Here is a 14,714-nt window from a genome sequence, read left to right as displayed (position 1 = left end):
GTGATAATATTTGGCTGATGGAAATAGACAAAGTACACAAGTAGCTTTAATGCAGGTAAAAGATAGTATTTATTGTACACAGATGGCCTCTTATTGTGGAGGTACAGCAACCCTCAGGGTTGAAGAATGATGATTTCCTGGACTTCAGATCCCCCTGAGGATGCCTGGTGGACCCTGGCAGCATGTAACTGGGATAAGGAGTGCTTCAAGCCTGCCCAAGAAGCTTTTTCATTTCTAAAGGGATTCCTTCTTGGTTTTTGCCAAGTTTTATGGAGTCTCTGGCTCCCTATTCGCCTATCCCTAGTGTACTGTACTCCTGCATGTTAGCTGTGAGCCTGGCCAAACTGTAGACCAGCTTCCCAGGCATCTTATCCTCCTAGTAGGTCTATTCCTATAGGCTGTTACTAGTTCCACTAGTTCCTTCTACACACAGATGCACACACACACACACACACACAGAGAAAGCTGGAAGAATTTGAATTTGTTACTAAAGCAAGAAGTACAAAATGGAAAAATCAGTCTAAGACTATAGAATGTTGTCAGTTTAATTGATTGAAGCCATCCTAATGATACCCAGGGTCTGTCAGTGGTTAGACTTGATCTGATGGGCAATAGGGAATCATTGTACATTCTTGAGGAAGGGAGAACTAAGATGAAAATGATGTTTGAGAAAAATACTGATGGATTCTTTATAGTGGCCTGGAGATGGGATAAATGGAAGAGAGGTAAAATAAGTGATATAGGCATGAGAAGCACAGGTTTGTCTACCTTTCTCTACTACCTTCAACAGTTTCAACAATTGGCTATGTTCCTAACTTGAGTCAGGAGCCTTTTATAGGTGATCTCACTGGGAGGTAAGATTTAAAGGGAAATGACTGGAGGCAATCAGGTAGAGCAAACCTGTCTGTTCTCTAAGGGGCCAGCAGACATGAATGTGGTGGCTAGATGTGGTGACAAGAGTTTCTTAGAGAGCTAAGTTAGCCTTAACAATCACAGAGGCTGAAAATATTTGAGAAATGCCTATATATAATGGGATGGTGAAGAACTGACTTAGCTTAGGATATAAGATTATCCCCAGGGGATCTTGGCATAGAGTCTAAAGAAGAGTCTAAGGAGGATATACAGCTCATCTGTGTCCATCAGAGTACAGCCAGGACATAAAATACACACCTGTTATTTTAATAGAAGGAGTTTAAAATAAAGAATTTTTAACTAGGAATTAAAGAAATGAAAAGAGAACACTAAGTATAACCCTAGGCCTGGAGGATGAGGGAAGAAGTTGAAATTATTAACACTTAGTGACTTGGAAGAGAGGCTCTGCAGAGCTGGTGAACCAGAGAGGTGAGATGAGGCTGGTCTTTAAGCGTTGGAAAAATTGCAAACTGGAATCAGCTATTCTACTGGAACAAACCAGTGTAAGGGTTGCTAGAGTGACATAGGAACAGGAAACTAAAATAAGAACAGAAAACCAAGACAGGAGCAAGACACAAACAGGAAGTGTTTGTGGTCCCTGCCTTTAGCCTAGCTGTCTCCCTCTGGTGCCCTCTAGTGACAATGCCTAACAGAACCTCTGGCAAAAGAAAAATAAGAGTCTCAGCCCTAGCATTACCAAAGGGAATATAGAAAAATGAGTTTGATGCTGAGACAATAGTCTAATAACGGGGCAGACATACATATTCACTAGTTGGTAGGATGAGTGTCATGACTAGAGTGAAGTGACGAGAAGACACTCAGTCATGGACATTCTGGGGCAGAACATAATTGAGACAAACAATGAGGTCAGAGCCTCTTCCCAAAGGAAGACTTATATCTTGAGAAAATCTAGAAGCTAGTGATAAATAATAATAATGCTATCAACAGCATTATTTCATGAGTTCTTTCTATGAGCTAGACAAAGTTACGGCCCATCTTATTTAATCTTCACAACAGTACTAAAACGGTAGGTAGATATTCTACCCATTTTGCAGATGTGGAAACAGGAGTCAGGCAGAAGAATATCTAGTATGTTTGATAGATCATGATTGAAACCCAAGTTTTTCTGATTCTATGGCCTAGGAACAAAAGTGTTACTTGGGTTTGACTCATGATTTTCAGCTTCATCAAATTGCTTAAAAATCACTATCAGGGATTGCTTTAGTAAATTTCAACTATCAGCATGGGAGAGTACGTATAGAAGAACATGGGGAAAATTAAAACTTGCGTTGAGAATAGAAGTGCCCATACAAAAAACATCTACAATTACATGTGAGGACTTTGTAGCAACCCTGTGCATGCTCCACAAATATTGTGTAATAAATATACCAGTGCTGGATACAGGTTAAGATGGCAGATAGGAGGCAGGACTAGCTTGTAGCTCCTGCTCGGATGGACAGAGCAGCATGTAGAGACTCACGTCATGAACTTTTGCTCCAATAACTACCATAGGAACATACCAGTAAAGCAGAGAGAATCCAAAGACCCTTTGAGGGAACTAGATCACTGCTTCAGACTCCCTGAGATGCTGAAAAACTGTGAGTCTGCTTGCTTTCTCAGCAAGAAGGCTGGTGGTCTGGAGCAAGTTCTCAGACATGGTCACCTGCTGCCAGGAAGTAGACTCGGTGCTGTTGTGGGGGCACAGTGGGAGTGAGACCGGCCTTTAGGCTTTTGGGGTGCGTGGGGAGGAGGTGAGGCCTGTGACTGCTGGCTTTCCCTGGTGACCTGTATGACTCAGCAGAGGCAGCCATAATAGCCCTGAGAATATAACTCCATTGGCCTGAGAACCACACCTCCATCACCCATAGCAGCTGCAGCAAGCCTTGCCCGAGGAGAGACTGAGTTCAGACATGGCTAAACCTGCCCCAACCTGATGGTCTTTCTGTACCCACCTTGGTAGCTGAAGACAAAGGTCATAATCTCTTGGGTGCTCTATGACCCTGCCCACCACCTGAGAAGCCTGAATACTTAACCAGGTGTCCCTAGGGCAAGTTTGCATCCTTCCTATGGGACCACAGCTGATGTGATCTTGAAAGTGCTACCTCCTGGCTGGAGGTCAACCAACACAAAACCAGCACACTAAACAAAAACACAGCCAAGGACCCTCACGGAGTCCACTCCACTTCCCTGCTACCTTCACTGGATCAAGTGCTGATATCCATGGCTGCAAGACCTGAAGACAATTCACATCACAGGACTCCTTGCAGACACTCCCCAGTACTATCCTGGAGCCTGTTAGCTCTGCTGGGCGGCTAGAACCAGAAGAGCAAAACAAGCACTACAGTTTGGTTCTTAGGAAACCCCATTCCTAGGGGAAGGGTGAGAACACCACATCAAGGGATCACTCCCATGGGACAAAAGAATCTGAACAGCAGCTCTTGAATCTCAGGTCTTCCCTCTGACATAGTCTACCCAAATAAGAAGAAAGCAGAAAAACAAATCTATTAATATGACAAAACAGGATTCCTCAACACCCCCCAAAAATCATACTAGCCCACCAGCAATGGATCAAAACCAAGGTAAAATAACTGAATTGCCAAAAAAAAAAAAGAATTCAGAAGGTTGATTATTATGCTAATCAAGGGGGCACTAGAGAAAAGTGAAGTCTAACTTAAGGAAATAAAAAACATGATACAGGATATAGATGGGAAATTCTTTAGTGAACTAGGTGGCATGAATAAAAAACAATCACAACTTCTGGAAATCAAGGACACACTTAGAGAAATGCAAAATGCACTGGAAAGTCTCAACAATAGAATCAAACAAGAAGAAGAAAGAACTTCAGAGCTCAAAGACAAGGCTTTTAAATTAATCCAATTCATTAGACAAATAAAGATGAATTAAAAAAAATAAAGCCTCCAAGAAGTTTGGGACTATGTTAAATGTCCAAACCCAAGAATAATTGGTGCTCCTGAGGAAGAAGAGACATCTAAAAGTTCAGAAAACATATTTGAGGGAATAATAGAGGAAAACTTCCCCAGCCTTGCTAGAGATCTAGATGTCCAAATATAAGAAGCTCAAAGAACACCTGGAAAATTCATTGCAAAAAGATCATTGCCTATGCACATAGTCATCAGGTTATCTAAAGTCAAGACAAAGGAAAGGATCTTAAGAGCCATGCTATAAATGGCAACATAATAATAGTGGGTGACTTTAATAGTCCATTGACAACATTAGAAAGATCATCAAGACAAAGTCAACTAAGAAACAATGGACTTAAACTATACCCTACAACAAATAAACTTAACAGATATTTACAGAACATTCTACCCAACAATTACAGAATATATATTCCAGTACATGGAACATTCTCCAAGATAGACCATATGATAGGCCACAAAACAAGTCTCAGTAAATATAAGAAAATTAAATTCTATTAAGTACTCTCTCAGAGCACAGTGGAATAAAATTGGAAATCAACTCCAAAAGGAATCAAAACGATGCAAATACGTGGAAATTAAATAACCTGCTCCTGAATAATCAATGTGTCAATGATGAAATCAAGACGGAAATTTTAAAATTCTTTGAACTGAGCAATAATAGTGACACAACCTATGGAAACCTCTGAGATAGAGCAAAAGCAGTGCTAAGAGGAAAGTTCATAGCATTAAATACCTACATCAAAAAGTCTGAAAGAACATTAAGAGACAATCCAAGGTCATACCTCACAGAAATGGAGAAACAAGAACAATCCAAACCCAAACCAAAGAAGAAAAATAATAATAAAGATCAGAACACAACAAAAGTAAATGGAAACAAACAAAATACAAAAGACAAATGAAATGAGAAGCTGGTTCTTTGAAAAGATATATAAAACTGATAGACCATTACTGAGATTAACCAAGAAAAGAAGAAAGATCCATCATCAAAAAGCTCCAAGAACTCATAAATCAATTCAGCAAAGTTTCAGGATACAAAATTAATGTACACAAATCATTAGCTCTGCTATACACCAACAGTCATCAAGCTGAGAATCAAATCAAGCACTCAACCCCTTTCACAGTAGCTGCAAAGAAAAGAAGATAGTAAGAAATATACCTAACCAAGGATGTGAAAGACCTCTACAAGAAAAACTACAAAACACTGCTGAAAGAAATTATAGATGACACAAGCAAATGGAAACACATCCCATATTCATGGATGGGAAGAATCTATATTGTGAAAATGACCACACTGCCAACAGCAATCTATAAGTTCAGTGTGATTCCCATTAAAATACCACCATCATCCTTCACAAAACTAGAAAAAACAAACCTAAAATTCATATGGAATCAAAAAATAGCCCACATAGACAAAACAAGACTAAGCAAAAAGCACAAATTCGAAGGCATTATGTTACCTGACTTCAAACTACACTATAAGGCCATAGTCACCAAAACAGCATGGTACTGGTATAAAAAAGGCACATAGACCAATGGAACAGAATAGAGAACCCAGAAATAAAGCCAGATACTTAGACCCAATTGATCTTTGACAAAGCAAACAAAAACAAAGTTGGGGAAAGGACACCCAATTTAACAAATGGTGCTGGGATAATTGGCAATCCACATGCAGAAGAATGAAACTGGATCTTTATCTCTCACCCTATACAAAATCAACTCAAGGTGGATCAAAGACTTAAATTTAGGACCTGAAACTATAAAGATTCTAGACGATAACATCGGAAAAACCCTTCTAGACATTGGCTTAAGCAAAGACTTCATGACCAAAAACCCAAAAGCAAATGCAACGAAAGCAAAGATGAGTAGACAGGACATAATTAAACTAAAAAGTTCTTGCACAGCAAAACAAATAAGCAACAGAGTAAACAGACAACCCACAGAGTGGGAGAAAATCTTCACAATCTATACATCCAACAAAGGACGAATATCCAGAATCTACAAAGAACTCAAACAAATCAGCAAGAACAAAACAAACAATCCTATCAAAAACTAGGCTAAGGACATAAATAGAAATTCTCAAAAGAAGATATGCAAATGGCCAATAATCATATGGAAAAATGCTCAACATCACTAATTATCAGGGAAATGCACATCTACACCAAAATATGATACCACTTCACTCCTGCAAAAATGGCAATAACCGCCCCCCCCCCAAAAAAAAGATATTGGCATGGGTGCAGTGAAAAGGGAATGCTTTTACACTGTTGGTAGAAATGTAAACCAGTACAACAACTGTGGAAAAAACGGCGGAGATTCCCAAAGTAACGAAAAGTTTATCTACCATTTGATCCAGCAATTTCACTACTAGGTATCTATTCAGAGGAAAAGAAGTCATTATACAAAAAAGATGCTTACACACACATTTATAGCAGCACAATTTGCAATTGCAAAAATATGGAACCAACCCAAATGCCCATCAATCAATGAGTGGATAAAGAAAATGTAGTATCAGCATACGCTGCTTGGGTGATGGGTGCACCAAATTCTCAGAATTCACCTCTAAATAACTTATTAATGTAACCAAACACCACCTGTTCCCAAAAACCTATTGAAATAAATAAAAAATTAAAACATGTATAAATAAAGCACTGCTGTCTTTTTCTTCTGCATATTTTTGTTCTGGATCATTTTGTCCTTTCCTTGTTTGTTTTGTCATCTTGAAAGCCTTGCTCAGGAATTTGATGACCATTGGTTGACCATTCATACCTTGGTGTGAGGCACTAAAAACTTGATGGAACCTATGTTTTCTGCAAGAGTTTGTTGACTGGGGTTCTGGTGGTTATCTGATTTTTCCTTGGGCAATCCTTTTTTTTTTTTTTTTTTTTTTGCAATGGGGTCTTGCTCTGTCATCCAGGCTGGAGTGCAGTGGCGTGATCTTGGCTCACTTCAACCTCCACCTCCTGGGGTTCAAGCAATTCTCCTGCTTCAGCCTCCCAAGTAGCTGGGACTACAGGTGCATACCACCATGCCAGGCTAATTTTTGTATTTTTAGTAGAAACGGGGTTGCACCATGTTGACCAGGCAGGTCTCAAACTCCTGACCTCAAGTGATCCACCTGCCTCAGCCTCCCAAAGTGCTGGGATTACAGGCGTGAGCCACTGCACCCAACTGAGTAATTCCTAATTATCAGTATCTGTAGGCATTTTCTCTGATACCAGTTTCTCTATATATTTTAAACTTTTTGATTTGAAAAATTCAAATTTACAGAAAAATTTTAGTGGTAGTACAAATATACCTATTTTTCTGCAATGTTTGAAAGTAAGTGGCTTACCTTTTTATATGATACTTTTGTGTGTATTTCCTGTATACAAGTACTTCCCCGTTTACAACCAAACTGTATTCATGAAAATTAGGAAATTAATGTTGATGTGCATTGCTACCATCAAATCTTCAGACCTCATTTAATTTTCCCCAAAATGTCTTTTATAAGAAGAATCCAGGAGAAAGTCATATGTTGCATTTTGCTGTCATATCTGTTAGTCTTCTTCACTCTAGAAAAGCTTCTTAGTTCTTCCTAAAATTTTATGACCTTAATTAATATTTCTGAAGGTCCTTCAGTTTTGTGTTTTATAGATTTTTTTCTCATGATTATTTTCAGGTTGTGTGTCTTCTGAAGGAATATCACAGCAGTAAAACTTCTTATTGCATCCTACCAAGTGATGGTGTACAATTTTGATTTGTCCCATTATTAATGACATCAAGTTTAATCACTTGAATAAGGTGGTATCATCTATGCTTTTCCACAGTAAAGTTTCTATAGCTTGTGTGTGAGGTACTTCAAGATTTTTTAAATACCCTGCTTTTCATCCAATTAATTAATATCTATATCAATATAAACATCTATATTAATTGCCATTTCTGTTTTATTCAATGATTATCATTTGTTTCTATTATTATTTATTTTGATGCTTAAATTGTCCAGATTTGACGAGTAGGAACCACTTCAAAATGATCTTTGACTCATCCCCATCATTCTTTGAGCATTTTCTTTTATCTTGACACATCAAGTTGTTCCAGGCCCATCTTGAAGTTTTCTAGTTCCCAACTTGCAAATCGGCCCTGGTTCCTTTGATTTACAAATAGTATTTAGCGACCACAATCTGCATACTGGATATGTTCTACTTAAGTCCCGATAGACCATTCTAGGTGCTCAAGCCCTCAGCTCTCCTCACCCTTCTTAGGCTCCAACATGCCACGTGCTGCCATGACCCTCCATTCCTCCCCCGCAAAGATGGCAACCCTGCTTGAGCTTAGCTGCAGGATTTTCAGGTAAATTTTTCAAAAATGAAAATTGAATAAAATTTTTATAAATTTAAAATTTTTAAAAATTTTTAATAAAAGTGAAATAAAACAGAAATGGTAATTTATATAGATACCTATTTATATAGATATTAATTAATTAATTGGATGAGAAGCAGGGTATTTAAAAATCTTGAAATACCTCCTTCACATGCTATAGTAACATTACTGTGGAAAAGCATGGACAATACTACCTTATTCAAGTGATTAAACTTGATGTCATTAATAATGGGACAGATCAAAATTGTACAGCATCACTTGATAGGATGCAATAAGAAGTTTTACTGCTGTGGTATTCCTCCAGAAGACACACAACCTGAAAATAATCATGAGAAAGGAAGAGAAGAGGAAGATCTAGTATCTGCATTCTAAAGAAATCTCTCAGAGGAATGATGAAACTTTACAAATAGAAGTGGGAAGGCAGAACCACAATTTTGAGTCCCCCTTTGATTTCAATTCTAAGGAGATACATATACAGACATACATGTATACATACTCTACAGCCTCTAAACTAAGTCAGTTACTTTACTAGATCCTTAACAAAAAAGGAACAATTCGTTTCCAGATTTATTGAATGAAAATGTGGCTATAATGGATTTATTGAGAGGTAGTGTCTTGATTTGGAGTCCCCAGAAGCTGGCTCTGGGACAAGGATTCAAGTGTGTGTAATGTATTATTTGGGAGGTCATCCCAGGAAACACCCACAGAGAGAGAATTCAGTCAGGAAAGGGAAGGAAGACAACAAAATGTGTGTTCTGAGATAGTTATCTCTGAGGACCTCTGGAGCTCTGCCCCTGAAAGGAACTCTGGGAGACAGTGAGCACACATTTCACTTCCTTCAGCTGGTGGCTAAGGTAGTGATAACATTTATCTACTGATTTATTTGTTTTCATTGGTTGGGGTTCTGGAGGGCATTAGCTCTCCAGACTTCCAGCTGACCCTCCCCATGGATTGAGGGTACTCCCACAGCCAAATGAAAACTCATTTAGGCAGAGAGTGAGAGGTGTTTGTATGCAGTAAGTGGTCTACAATACACAGAATATCAACAGACCATCCACAGTGTTTGCTACACATGCTATGTCTTTGCCAGGCTATGTACCCAAGAGAAGACATACCACTTTAGGGGAATTTTCAAGAGTATGTTATATTATACTATAATTTTTTTGTGTTAAATCCTGATGAGCCAGGTGCAATGGTGCATGCCTGTAGTCCCAGCATGGTAGAGGCTGAGGCAGCAAGATCACTTGACGACAGAACTGCTAAGCCAGATTGCACTGTAGTGCACGATCATAGTACACTTACTATGATCACGCCTGTAAATAGGCATAGCACTCCAGCCTGGGCAACATAGCATGATCCTGCTTCTCTTAAATAAAAAATCCTAATGAGACACCAGTGAACCAGAAAGTATATATATATGTATACATAAACATACACACACATCTATCTATATTTACCTTTATGCATTTATATATGTGTTATATATGTAAAAATAATAGCTTATAATATCCCATATTCTGAGTGCTAATTACACTGTTATAATATTTTTTATATACTGGTTAATTTAATCCTCAAGCCACCTCTTTAAAGATAGTATTGTAAGTATTTACATTGAATATATGAGGAAACTGAGGCTTTGGGAGGATTAGCAACTTGCTTAGGTGACATTCGTTAGAGGTGGTGTTGGTATAAATCAAAGGAGGGTAGCTCCAGAGCCCATGCTTACAGTCATTTGATCTGTTTCCTAAAGCAAAGCTGTTGGAGATTCCGCAAAAGCAATAGAAAGAAGATGTCAGAGGAAGATCCATTGAAATGCTCCCACAATCAGTCATCTAGTAAAAAAGCATTGATCCAGTGATGAGGAATGCTAGGATTCCACCAGGAGATCTATAAATTCAAGTAATCAGCCTTAGGTTCTAATTGGAACCCTGGTGCAAAATTTTACCCCGAAGAAATCTATTCAGTTCAAAGCATCAGTCCTGTTTGTAGAACTCGCTTCCAGCTTCTGTTGAGAGGATCCCAGCAAATGCAACAGGGAACTAGACTCTAGGAAAACACCATTTTGCTATTCTGGGTGGGACTCTGAATGGAGACATGATCCATATAAGTCATACACTTGAGATCTTTTACTCAGTTTTCAGTTTAAAAAAAGTAGTTACCGCACTTAGCCTTTTTGGTCCTGATTTCTGACAGAGTAGAAATTCTTAATATAACTAAGATTCTCATTTGCAACGTAGAGAAATACTTCTTGTCTCCAAAAAACTCAGGAAAAAAAGAAAGATGAGTAATGGATTGTAAAGTCAATCTAAGTTTAACTTTGAATGGAAATGCTTGAAATCCACGTTAGCACATTACACAATTAACTTATATTGCATTTTTAAATGTCTTTAAGAAAATTTTAAACTGCCTTCGGAACATAGGTGTAATACAGTGAGAATGTTTTTGGTTGAAAGTAGGTCACTTCCTATTCTCACTAGGAAACTTTTGTTTTAGCTTTAGTATATTTTTAAATATTATATTGAAAAAGTACAGTTGTTCAGAAACATTATTTATATCTCAGCTGATGACCTCTTTAAATGTGTACCTAGGAACATGGGCAGAGCTTTGAATCCAATTAATGTGGATCTCAATTAAAGAGATTTAAAGAGCTTATTAATCCACATCTAGAGGAATCATTCAACAAGGGGAACTAGACAAAAAATACCAGGGCATAAGGAAGAAAATGAAACCTGTGGGTGTAACAGTGAAAAGGAGGCCTAGCATGACTAACTCCATTTTGCTCCTAACCCCCACTGCCATGATACCTTTTATGTTAACTGCTTTGGCTTATCTCTGAACTTGAAAGCAGGAATGATAATAGTCCCTTCCCAAAACTAACCCCCAAGAATATAAGGAGGGTGTACACGCAAGTAACGATGTTGTTAAAAATTTATAAGAGCATGGTGATGTGACCAAGGACAATGATGTTTACCTTTTTTTTTTTTTTTTAATACTTTAAGTTCTGGGATACATGTGCAGAACGTGCAGGTTTGTTACATAGGTAGACATGTGCCATGGTGGTTTGCTGCAGCCATCAACCAGTCATCTACATTAGGTATTTCTCCTAATGCTATCCCTCCCCTAGCTCCACACCCCCCCGACAGGCTTTGGTGTGTGATGTTCCCCTCCCTGTGTCCATGTGTTCTCATTGTTCAACTCCAACTTACGAATGAGAACATGCGGTATTTGGTTTTCTGTTCCTGTGTTAGTTTGCTGACAATGATGGTTTCCAGCTTCACCGTGTCCCTGCAAAGGACATGAACTCATCCTTTTTTATTGCTGCATAGTATTCCATGGTGTATATGTGCCACATTTTCTTTATCCAGTCTATCATTGATGGGCATTTGGGTTGGTTCCAAGTCTTTGCTATTGTGACCAGTGCTGCGATAAACATACATGTGCATGTGTCTTTATAGTAGGATGATTTGTAATCCTTTGGGTATATACCCAGTAATGGGATCGCTGGGTCAAATGATATTTCTTGTTCTAGATCCTTGAGGAGTCCCCACACTGTCTTCCACAATGGTTGAACTAATTTACACTGCCACCAACAGTATAAAAGCATTCCTATTTCTCCACATCCTCTCCAGCGTCTACTGTTTCCTGACTTTTTAATGATTGCCATTCTAACTGGTGTGAGATGGTATCTCATTTTGGTTTTGATTTCCATTTCTCTAATGACCAGTGATAATAACCATTTTTTCATATGTTTGTTGGCCACATAAATGTCCGCATTTTTTTTGTTTTGTTTTGTTTTTTGAGATGGAGTCTTTCTGTGTCACCCAGGCTGTAGTGCAGTGGGGTGATCTCGGTTCACTGCAAGCTCTACCTCCTGGGTTCACGCCATTCTCCTGCCTCAGCCTCCCGAGTAGCTGAGACTACAGGTACCCACCACCATGCCTGGCTAACTTTTGTGTTTTTAGTAGAGATGGGGTTTCACCATGTTAGCCAGGATGGTCTCAATCTCCTGATCTTGTGATCTGCCCCCTCGGCCTCCCAAAGTGCTAGGATTACAGGTGTGAGCCACCGCGCCCAACCAAATGTCCTCTTTTGAGAAGTGTCTGTTCATATCCTTCACCCACTTTTTGATGGGTTTTTTTTTTTTTTTTTGTAAATTTGCTTGAGTTCCTCATAGATTCTGGATATCAGCCCTTTGTCAGATGAATAGATTGCCAAAATTTTCTCCCATTCTGTAGGTTGGCTATTCACTCTGATGATAGTTTCTTTTGCTGTGCAGAAGCTCTTTAGTTTAATTAGATCCTATTTGTCAATTTTGGCTTTTGTTGCCATTGCTTTTGGTGTTTGAGTCATGAAGTCTTTGCCCATACCTATGTCCTGAATGGTATTGCCTAGGTTTTCTTTTAGGTTTTAGGTCTTATGTTTAAGTCTTTAATTAATCTTCAGTTAATTTTTGTATAAGGTGTAGGGAAGGGGTCCAGTTTCAGTTTTCTGCATATGGCTAGCCAGTTTTGCCAACACCATTTATTAAATAGGGAATCCTTTCCCCATTGCTTGTTTTTGTCAGGTCTGTCAAAGATCAGATGGTTGTAGATGTGTGGCATTATTTCCGAGTCCTCTGTTCTGTTCCATTAGTCTATATATCTGTTTTGGTACCAGTACCATCCTGTTTTGGTTACTGTAGCCTTGTAGTATAGTTTGAAGTCAGGTAGCATGATGCCTCCAGCTTTGTTCTTTTTGCTTAGGATTGTCTTGGCTATACGGGCTCTTTTTTGGTTCCATATGAAATTTAAAGTAGTTTTTTCTAATTCTGTGAAGAAAGTAAATGGTAGCTTGATGGGGATAGCATTGAATCTATCAATTACTTTGGGCAGTATGGACATTTTCACAATATTGATTCTTTCTATCCATGAACATGAAATGTTTTCCATTTGTTTGTGTCCTCTCTTATTTCCTTGAGCAGTGGTTTGTAGTTCTCTTTGAAGAGGTCCTTCATATCCCTTGTGGGCATTTAATGCTGTAAATTTCCTTCTAAACACTGCTTTAGCTGTGTCTCAGAGATACTGGTATGTTGTGTCTTTGTTCTCATTGGTTTCAAAGAGCTTATTTATTTCTGCCTTAATTTTGTTATTTACCCAGTAATCATACAGGAGCAGGTTGTTCAGTTTCCATGTAGTTGTGCAGTTTTGAGTGAGTTTCTTAATCCTGAGTTCTAATTTGATTGCACTTTGGTCTAAGAGACTGTTCGTTATGATTTCCATTCTTTTACATTTGCTGAGGAGTGTTTTACTTCCAATTAATTGGTCAATTTTATAATAAGTGTGACGTGGTGCTGAGAAGAATGTATATTGTGTTGACACTGGGTGGAGAGTTCTGTAGATGTCTATTAGGTTTGCTTCATCCAGAGCTGAGTTCAAGTCCTGAATATCCTTGTTAATTTTCTATCTCGTTGATCTGTCTAATATTGACAGTGGGGTGTTAAAGTCTCCCACTATTATTTTGTGGGAGTCTAAGTCTCTTTGTAGGTCTCTAAGAACTTGCTTTATGAATCTGGGTGCTCCTGTTGTGGGTGCATATATATTTAGGATAGTTAGTTCTTCTTGTTGCATTGATCCTTTTACCATTATGTAATGCCTTTTTTGATCTTTGTTGGTTTAAAGTCTGTTTTATCCGAGAGTAGGATTGCAAATCCTGCTTTTTTTGCTTTGCATTTGCTTGGTAAATATTCCTCCATCCCTTTATTTTGAGCCTATGTGTGTCTTTGCACGTGAGATGGGTCTCCTGAATATAGCACACCAGTAGGTCTTGACTCTTTATCCAATTTGCCAGTCAGTGTCTTTTAATTGGGGCATATAGCCCATTTACATTTAAGGTTAATATTTTTAAGAGTAAATTTGATCTGGTCATTATGATGGTAGCTGGTGATTTTGCCTGTTAGTTGATGAAGTTTCTTCATAGTGTTGATGGTCTTTACAATTTGGCATGTTTTTGCAGTGGCTCGTACTACTTTATCCTTTCCATATTTAGTGCCTCCTTCAGGAGCTCTTGTAAGGCAGGCCTGTTGGTGAGAAAATCCCTCATCATTAGCTTATCTGTAGAGGATTTTATTTCTCCTTTGCTTATGAAGCTTAGTTTTGCTGGATATGAAATTCTAGGTTGAAAAGTCTCTTCTTTAAGAATGTTGAATATTGGCCCCCATTCTCTTCTGGCTTGTAGGGTTTCTGCAGAGAGATCTGCTGTTAGTCTGATGGGCTTCCCTTTGTGGGTAACCTGATCTTTCTCTCTGGCTGCCCTCAACATTTTTTCCTTCATTTCAACCTTGGTGAATCTGATCATTATGTGTCTTGGGGTTGCTCTTCTCGAGGAATATCTTTGTGGTGGTCTCTTTATTTCCTGAATTTGAATGTTGGCCTGTCTTGCTAAGCTGGGGAAGTTCTCCTGAAGGGGGTTCTCCAACTTGTTTTCATTCTCCCCATCACTTTCAGGTACACCAATCAAATGTAG

Source organism: Pan troglodytes, chromosome 14 (assembly GCF_028858775.2).
Source record: "Pan troglodytes isolate AG18354 chromosome 14, NHGRI_mPanTro3-v2.0_pri, whole genome shotgun sequence".
Taxonomy (NCBI): domain Eukaryota; kingdom Metazoa; phylum Chordata; class Mammalia; order Primates; family Hominidae; genus Pan; species Pan troglodytes.
The sequence above is the reverse complement of the archived record's forward strand: the minus strand, read 5'-3'. Positions refer to the sequence as shown.